The 8,594-nt window shown below is 37.5% G+C and overlaps 1 long non-coding RNA gene across 1 annotated transcript; it reads left to right on the top strand.

Annotated features, from left to right (window-relative positions):
- Window positions 1-7,081: 7,081 nt before the first annotated feature.
- Window positions 7,082-7,979, top strand: LOC137586451 (uncharacterized). Its single transcript, XR_011033792.1, has 3 exons — window positions 7,082-7,237; window positions 7,309-7,375; window positions 7,434-7,979. It is a non-coding gene; the product is annotated as an uncharacterized lncRNA (long non-coding RNA).
- The last annotated feature ends 615 nt before the right edge of the window (window positions 7,980-8,594 follow it).

Raw genomic sequence — 8,594 nt, 5'->3', positions numbered from 1 at the left:
GTTCGTACCGATGCAGCAGGTAAAGCTTTTTGACAGCGCGAGAAAAGAAAAAGAAAATAAAACGATTGCTAGGTTCGCTCTTAGACAACCGCACTCAAGTGACCCTGTAGTACTGGAGGTGGCGATTGACCATAGTTGAACTACCTGTCCCACTAGTCCTTACATGGGTACTTACTTGACTGACCCTATGGTAAGCGAACGCCGAACCACCGAGCACGAAACGACAGAAAACATAAACGAAAAAAAAAACGGTAGTATCATCACATATGTACATATATTTTTCGTGTTTTGCGAATAGCGCATAGGTAAAGGAAAAAACAATCTTTGCTTTCTGTCGCTTTTTCTTTCCTAATTTACAAAAACAATTGTTATGGAAGTACCGTTTCTTTCGTTTATGCTTTCTACTCTTCCTCGGTGTGCCAAGGCTGCTGCGTTCGCCGGTTGACCAAATACAATCAAGCATTGCAAGTGAAGTTCTGAAGCAGCAACAATCGTAAATATTCCAAGAAAATTTAAAAAAATTATAATTACAAAATATGTATAGTGAAAGGCATTTAAGAAGGCTCAAACAGGAGCAGAAAGCCAAATATATAAACAAATTAAATTGTGCCGCGACATTAGAAAAGGGAGAAAAAAAAAAAAAATAATGAAAGTGATGATGAAATGGAAGAAGTTGAGGAAGTATTAAATGTGATAAACATTGACAGTGGCATAAATAATCAAATCGAAGATAAAGATGGCGTTCAAGGCAAAGCAGCCTTGAAAAAAGAGAGCACTTTTTATGAAGTATTATTTGGAAGGTATTATTTTTATACCCTTGCAAAAAGGGTATATTAATTTTGGTCAGAAGTGTGCAACGCATAGAACGAAGCATCTCCGACCATACAAAGTATATATATTCTTGATCAGCACGACGAGACGAGTTCAACTAGCCATGTCCGTCCGTCCGTCTGGATCAACGCAAACTCCTCCTAAACCGTAAGAGCTACAGAGAAATTTTGCACGTAGGCTTGTATATACTGCAGGCGTTTTATATCTCGGATTCAGCCGGATCGGACCACTATATCATATAGCTCCCATACAAACCCCAAAGTCACAAACAGTGACTTTTCTCAATAACTTCGTTATTTTCTATGCTATTATCGTGAAACTTAATATTAGAGAGTTTACTACGCCTATAAGCGACTATGCCAAATTTGATCAAGATCGGGTGACTATATCATATAGCTCCCATACAAACGGCCAAGTCACAAAACAGTGACTTTCTCAATAACTTCGTTATTTTCTGAGCTATTGTCGTGAAACTTAATATTAGAGAGTTTACTACGCCTATAAGCGACTATGTCAAATTTGATCAAGATCAGGTGACTATATCATATAGCTCCCATAGGAACGATTGGTCGAAAACAGTGACTTTTGTAAATAACTTCGTTACTTTTAACGCGATTGCTTTTAAATTAAACATTTCTTAATTTAATATATATGTTAATGACTGTGCCGAATTTGATAAAGATCGGGTGACTATATCATATAGCTCCCATATGAACGATCGGTGGAAAACAGTGACTTTGATCAATATCTTCGTTATTTCCTATGATTGTAGGCCTTTCTTTCTCAAGCTTAAGCCTTTTTAGATAAAACGTTCTTCCACATTGATGGCTAATAGGTAAGGATAGAGTTACCAAAAAAGTTGCAAGGGTATACAAACTTTGACGCGGTCGAAGTTAGCCCCGGCCCTCTGGTTTAATCTTCACACATCTTCATCACCCGAAGAACAACTGCGAAAGGCCATGCAGCTGCAGAAGAAGCGTTTCTTTAAAAACAGTAGCGTGAACAAAAAGAAAAATAAAACAGATTCAAAGTAAAAAAAATTATTTTTAAATAAATAACAAAATTTTATTAAAACTATTTTAAAATTTTTTTACAATCACCCCAACTCATTAGCTGTAAGTTTACTTGATAAAGACTAAAAAGATTACATATATTAGATCTTTCAAATAGAATTTAACTTTTGTTTTATATATGTATGTTTTGTATATGTATATATCTCATCGATAACTTGTGGGGTGAGCTATAGGATCAGTCTCGAACAGAAAAAAGTGGCAACAACCGACAATTGTGGGAGTGCGTCGAAGAAGATTTCTATAGAGTCCTGCCAAGCTTTGATTAAGAGTATCCCCAATCGGATGGGAAAAGTAACGGTAATATTAAGGTGGATACATTCCATATTAATCAGATAATGAAACAAAAATAGATTTTCAGTGATTTCAAAACCAAAAAAAAAAAAAATAAAAAAAAACTTAGTCAATTAAAGTGTACCTATTATTTTCATCAAGCACGAAATTGTGAAATTTCATATTTTTTGTTGTAACTTTTGAATAAAATAATTTTTCTTTTCCAAATTATGGTAAACAATACACAAATGTTCAATAAACAAATGTGCATTTAAATTTTGGTGATTAAGGTAAAAGAAAAAAAGTTGTGCTAATTTAAAGTCAAAAAAAATTCATTTTAAGGGGTGTACCTATTATATTCATCATGAGTGTATGTACATATACAAAAATTTAAATATATAAACCAAATAAAATGAAACACTTGCACAGAGACTTGTATAAATACTTAAGTAGAAATAATTACTCATTATGTACAACTTAGAGTTTATATATATGTAATAGTTGACTCAGTGGAGCCGACTATTCCTGTTATGTTTTATGTATCTCCAAATTTACTGATTGCCCAAGGACAGATTGTAAATAAAAAAAAAAATTTTAAAAAAACTTTTTTTCATTTCTTTTTACCACCCCTGGATTGAGTACCCATTTCAGCACCCCTGGCATGGGTACCCATGTGACTAGCCCTTTCATGGTGACCCAATTCGCTAGTTCGCGGTAAGCGATGTGGTGGCGATTGACCCTTTTTGCGGACATTTCATACACGAAACGAAATGTATTGCCTGGTGGTACCCTAGTAAGTAGTGATTTCACCAGCTACGAACTAGTTACCAGTACTAGAGGGGATGCACAAGGTGAACTGAATCATGTTCCATGTTTGCTGCTGGAGGATATAAGAAAAAAGCCGAATTGGCCCAAAAGCCTAAATTTTCCTTCCGAATCGTGTTTACATTCACTAAAATTCTTGCTTTAAGAACAGATATTGCCGAAAAATCTTCAGCATTTGGCTGGCAAAGAAACTTTATTTTCGTTATTGAGGGCAAAACATAGCACAATGAAGGAGAGGTACATGTTTGTAATTCTTTAAAGATTCTCTCAAATTCTTCAAGAAGTACTAATATTATTTTTAAAGTCGATATATTTACGGCTATAAGTTTTTGACCTGTTTCTGTCTCACTTAATATATTATTAACTGTTGTCCAGTTATTCACTATTGAATTAACCATGTTGTAATTGAAGTTCCATCGAGTATTACATTATTTTTTTAACGTTGTTCTTAAGAACTGTGCTGCAAACTTGCTTTTTTGAAATATTTAACAATTTTTTTGCAGGCGTATAATATGTCCTTAAGCTCACTTGCTTCGTCAAACGATTTTTCTAAAAATAAATGATTACTACAATTCAATCTAATATTGTTTTCCAAAGCTTTTTTTACATTGGTGCCCCTATCAGTCACAAATTTTATGCTGGTTACGTTTTCGACTTTAAATTGTGCAAAAATGGATTTTAATTTTTTTTTTAAATATTTTGCCCAAAATTATGTCATTCAATTTAAATTCTTTTAAATAGTGCAGAGTGACACCTAAAAAATTTCTGTTTACGTATTGGTCAGTCCACATAATAATGGTAGCCGATTATGCATTATATTCCACTGCTTCTTTAATATTATTAGATACTATCGCCCGCTTCTCTTCTGCATCATTTTCCGCATTCCGACTCAATGTTGTTGCATCCGGCAGTAAGTCGTCAATGTCAACGTTAGCTCCATAATTAGCACCGACTTTCACCAGGAATACCACAATGCTGCTACAACCAATCGCGTTTACTGCAGAAAAAGGCCGACTATCCTGAACCACCCACTCAAGACACTTCTTTGTTGCTGTATTTTTGTCGAAGTTTGAAACTTTTTTTGCTTCAGCTGGCTGTCATAATGATAGATAACATTTGCGCCGCGACAAATTTGATGACTGGTTGGTAATTTCAAGACTTTTCCGCATTTGTTGCAAAAAACCCAACCTTCAAGGACGCTTTCATCTTCTTTATTCATATATGTATGTCATACAATATCGACCAAATTACGATCTTGCCTTTGTGTTTTGCGGCTACTTTATAAATACCACGATTTATTAAATTTTTAACTTCTTCTGCTATCATTGTTTTTGCTGGCAAAATCAAACACGTACTGATCAAAGCCAAGAAAAGATTTAGTTCAGAAGCAAATATCCCACAATTTGACACACACACTTGCGTTTATTGCATGTTGTCCTTTTTACACTTTCGCTTTTTTTCTACGTTCGCTTTAAGTGTGAGTGCAACTGGCAAACAAAACGGTGCTAATGTAAGCGAGAGGTTGTTTATGATTTGCTGAGCCGGTGATGAGTGGTACCGGCACACAAATTTCATTGAGTGTGAGTACGGTGGCAAAAATTAACACACTTGCAGTTCTCTGGTAGCCACTCTCTGTGTGACTGCTAGTCCGATCTCTGATCTATCATCTGACACTTCTTCGCTTGCATGAATGAGTGAAAAGCGCCGAATCCAAGCAAGTTCAATGTTCCTCCTGTTTTCGTCCTCGTTTTGTCCTTCTCTGAACAAATTTGTATTTTGTTCCTCTCTGAAAAAATTCTGTCGTCTTTTAAACGTTTCTCGTCTTTTTTAATTTTTTCGTCTTTTTTGTTACTTCTTCTCTTGTGTTCGTTTCTTCTCGTGAATTTGGGTGGTGAAATTAAGCACACATTTTTTGTCTAGCCCGCCTTCTTGCTTCGTCACTTTTGCAATAACGCGCGATTTACTCGTAAAAGTTATTCTCACTAGCTCTTTATTAGTTTGTTGTCCGCATCCCGGACGAGCAACAAAAATGTAGGGCCAAGTCCACTGGACCAAAATAAAAAAAACTAAACTTGACACCAATTCACTTTTTATACCATTGCAAATAGGGTATATTAATTTTGGTACATATATATATAGGTATATATATTCTTGATCAGCACGACGAGACGAGTTCAAATAGCCTTGTCCGTCTGTCCGTTCGTTCGTGCGTCCGTCGTTCTGGATCAACGCAAACTCCTCCTAGACCGTAGGGCTACACAGTTAAAATTTTGCATGTAGGCTTGTATATACTGCAGGGGTTGTATATCTCGGAATCAGCCGGATCGGACCACTATATCATATATGTAGCTTCCATACACACAGCAAAGTCACGAACAGTGATTTTTCTCAATAACTTCGTTATTTTCTATGTTATTATCGTGAAACTTAATATTAGAGAGTTTATTACGCCTATAAACGACTGCCAAATTTGATAAAGATCGGGTGACTATATCACATAGCTCCCATAGGAACGATCCGTGGAAAACAGTGACTATGATCAATACCTTCGTTATTTCCTATGATTGTAGGCCATTCTTTCGCAAACATAAGCCTTTTTAGATAAAAGTTCTTACATATTGATGGCTAATAGGTAAGCAAAGAGTTACCAAAAAAGTTGCAAGGGTGTACAAACTTTGACGCGGTCGAAGTTAGCCCCGGCCCTCTGGTTTTATCTTAGCTTATCATATTTATTTATTTACCAAAGAAAAAAACCGACTCGTTGAACACTTTTAATTCAACGAGACCAACACAACCTCTTCGTCCAGCAACTCAAGCCTCTCTCTCTTTCTATCGATTGTCCTATCGATATATATTCAACCAATATCGTTGATCGGCATTCCTTTTTTATTAGGGGTTTTAACGCAATCCTACATACGTACATAAATTTCGTTTTCAAAATTTAAATTTGTTTCACTTGGTGCACGGTGTTCCGAATCTGGCGAGACGAGTTACCTACTTCCTTTGTATTGAAGATTGACATCGAGTCGGCAACTTGAATTTTGAAAAGGTCGTAATCTAGTCAGATAATTTAAAACTGACTCAAAAATAAAATGCCACCTTTATTACCCATAAATCTTGTTATGATCCGATAATTTTTTGTTTTTTTTGCAATCCATCATCGATCACCGGCTAACTCGTATGGCTCAGGAATGGATTCGACCTCGATGGATGGATTAATCGGGTAACAAAAAATTATACAAGAAACGTTACACTCGGACGGGAAGATGAACTTTGGAATTAAAAATCAGCTGGTATATTAACTAGGATCTACCCACCCTACCTTGGGCCCCGTACTCCCTGGCAGCCCCCATGTTCTGTGAACTAGTCCGTCGTCATCTCACCACCACATAGACAAGACTCTACTCAGACATATCTCCTTTTTTTCATTACATATGTATTATATTAAACAATTTCACTTTTTTTTACAATGTTAATAGAGCCTAACCAGGGTACCACTGGGACGTATATAAATATAAATTAAATAAATAAGATAACTAAACAAAATACAATCACTTATTCTAACAGCCTAATTTTGAGGTTAAGTGGAGGGAAAAAAAACTGGAGCGCCCGGACCTGGGTGGCCGATTGGATCCCGTCGAATTGGCTGTTCGAAGGCTCCTGTGTGTGTCCGTCCTGCGTCTCCCTTGCAATTCTTGGTCTTCAAGGATGGGGGAGATGCTCCTTCTAGGCACACGCACTTTTCAGTTTTTTTTTTCTGGAACAACTCTTTTCCACGTGCCCTCTCGAACTCGACTACTCTTTTTTTTCTTCTTGGTCCTCTTCCTCTTTTTTTCCCAAAAAAAAAACACAACTCCTCCACTCTCTTAGATTCCTAAAAATTCAAATTTTGTTCCCGGAACCGGAACCGCTCCCAGAACTAGCTCGGTTCTCCTCGTTTCTTTCCCGCCATATTCCCAGCTAATTTTCTAGCTAACGAGCCAGCACCATCGATAACAGCAGTACTGTTGTTTATCAATTATTTGGCCCATAACAGCACACTTCGGTTTTCGGTCTTACCAGGAGACAGGAGTGAAAAGTGGGCCTTGTCTGGGGTCTGAGGATCATTCTCGCCCAACGCAGGCCCTCGCCCACACCCTGAGATACCTTCTCTCAGTCACCGCCAGCACTCATTAGTAAACCGGGCTAAACTACCGGCTTCAAGTCCTTGGCGTGGAAAACTCCCAATCGGATGCCATGTAAGTTCTCTAATTCATACATGTTTTTGCCCACTGGTCTCATTATCCTGCATCGAGAATACCTTTTGCAGAATTTTGCATTTATGTTTCGCCTGAAGTCGCTGAGAACGAAGTTGCGCTTCCACACCTCCTGTCCTGGTCGGTATTGTATCTCTCTAGCTTTTAAATTATACCTTTTTTTTTCGAATTTTCAAAGGCTTGATGGGCCCTGGCCACGATCTTTTCCTGGAGGATTTGCAACTGGTCTTCTCTGGGCAGTTGCTTAATTTCCACTGCCGCATCAGCATCCAGCTTCCGAGCCAATCGGTAGTCGCCCCCGTTGCGAAACATGTGTTGGCCAAACATCGCACAATCGTCGAGTGCACCGCGCTTCTCAGTGCCGCTTGTATCTCCGGTATCTTTGCATCCCAATGCGTGTGATCCCCGCCAACATGTGTTCTTATCGCTGCCAAAATAGACTGATTCACCCGCTCCGTTCGCTTGGGGTGAATAGGCTGCTGTCCGCGTATGTGTGATCCCGAAATGGGACACCATTTCCTCGAACTCCTTGGAGGTAAACTGTTTCCCGTTGTCGGTGTGTAATATCTCCGGTACTCCAAACGTGTTAAAAAGTTCCTCCCTCAAGAACTTTATTGTCGCTGCGGACGTTGCTTTTGGCATGCTTTTGAGCCACACAAATTTAGTAAAGTGGTCCAACACTATTAGAATATAGGCATTACCTTTTCGGGATCGTGGATATTTGCCCAGGAAGTCCAGATACAGCTTCTGTATCGGCTGCGATTTGCACACCTCTGCAGAGTGGGCGATTTGGCTGATCTAGCATAACTTAATTAACAACTGAATAATATTGTATATATTTGATATATTTTTTACATAAAATTAATATTTAATTAATTAATCGGAATCAGAGCTGGGGTTTGTTTCTTCAATTTTTTCTAAAAGAAGAGCTTTTATCTCCTTATCTAAAATCGTATATTTTTTTATGAATTGTGCTGAGCTTCTACGTAAACTACTTATTAAAGGATTCGTGTATGTTTCAGTCGAAAGTTTCTTAAATCCTTATTTCTTGCTTCCATTTCATTAACTCCAGTTATTTGAGCAGAAAGGTCGTGGTACTCGAAAAATCATCTAGCGGTACTGCCACTATTTGTATTTCCTGTTCCCTGCATTGGAATATCCACCAAAAAGCTATCTCCTTCATAAATTTATTTTGAATTTCGCTTTTCCTTTGATTTACGATGCTTTTGTCTAGTCCGCTAACCTTCCACTTCTTTATTGGGAGTCGATATTCTATGTGTAGTATGCATTCAAAATAGTCCGTAGTCTCATTTTCATTTATTGGCAAGTCCAAAATAAA

Source organism: Drosophila tropicalis, unplaced genomic scaffold (genome assembly GCF_018151085.1).
Source record: "Drosophila tropicalis isolate 14030-0801.00 unplaced genomic scaffold, ASM1815108v1 contig_993, whole genome shotgun sequence".
Lineage (NCBI taxonomy): Eukaryota > Metazoa > Arthropoda > Insecta > Diptera > Drosophilidae > Drosophila > Drosophila tropicalis.
Note: the sequence above shows the minus strand (reverse complement) of the source record. Positions and strands in the feature narration are given on the sequence as shown.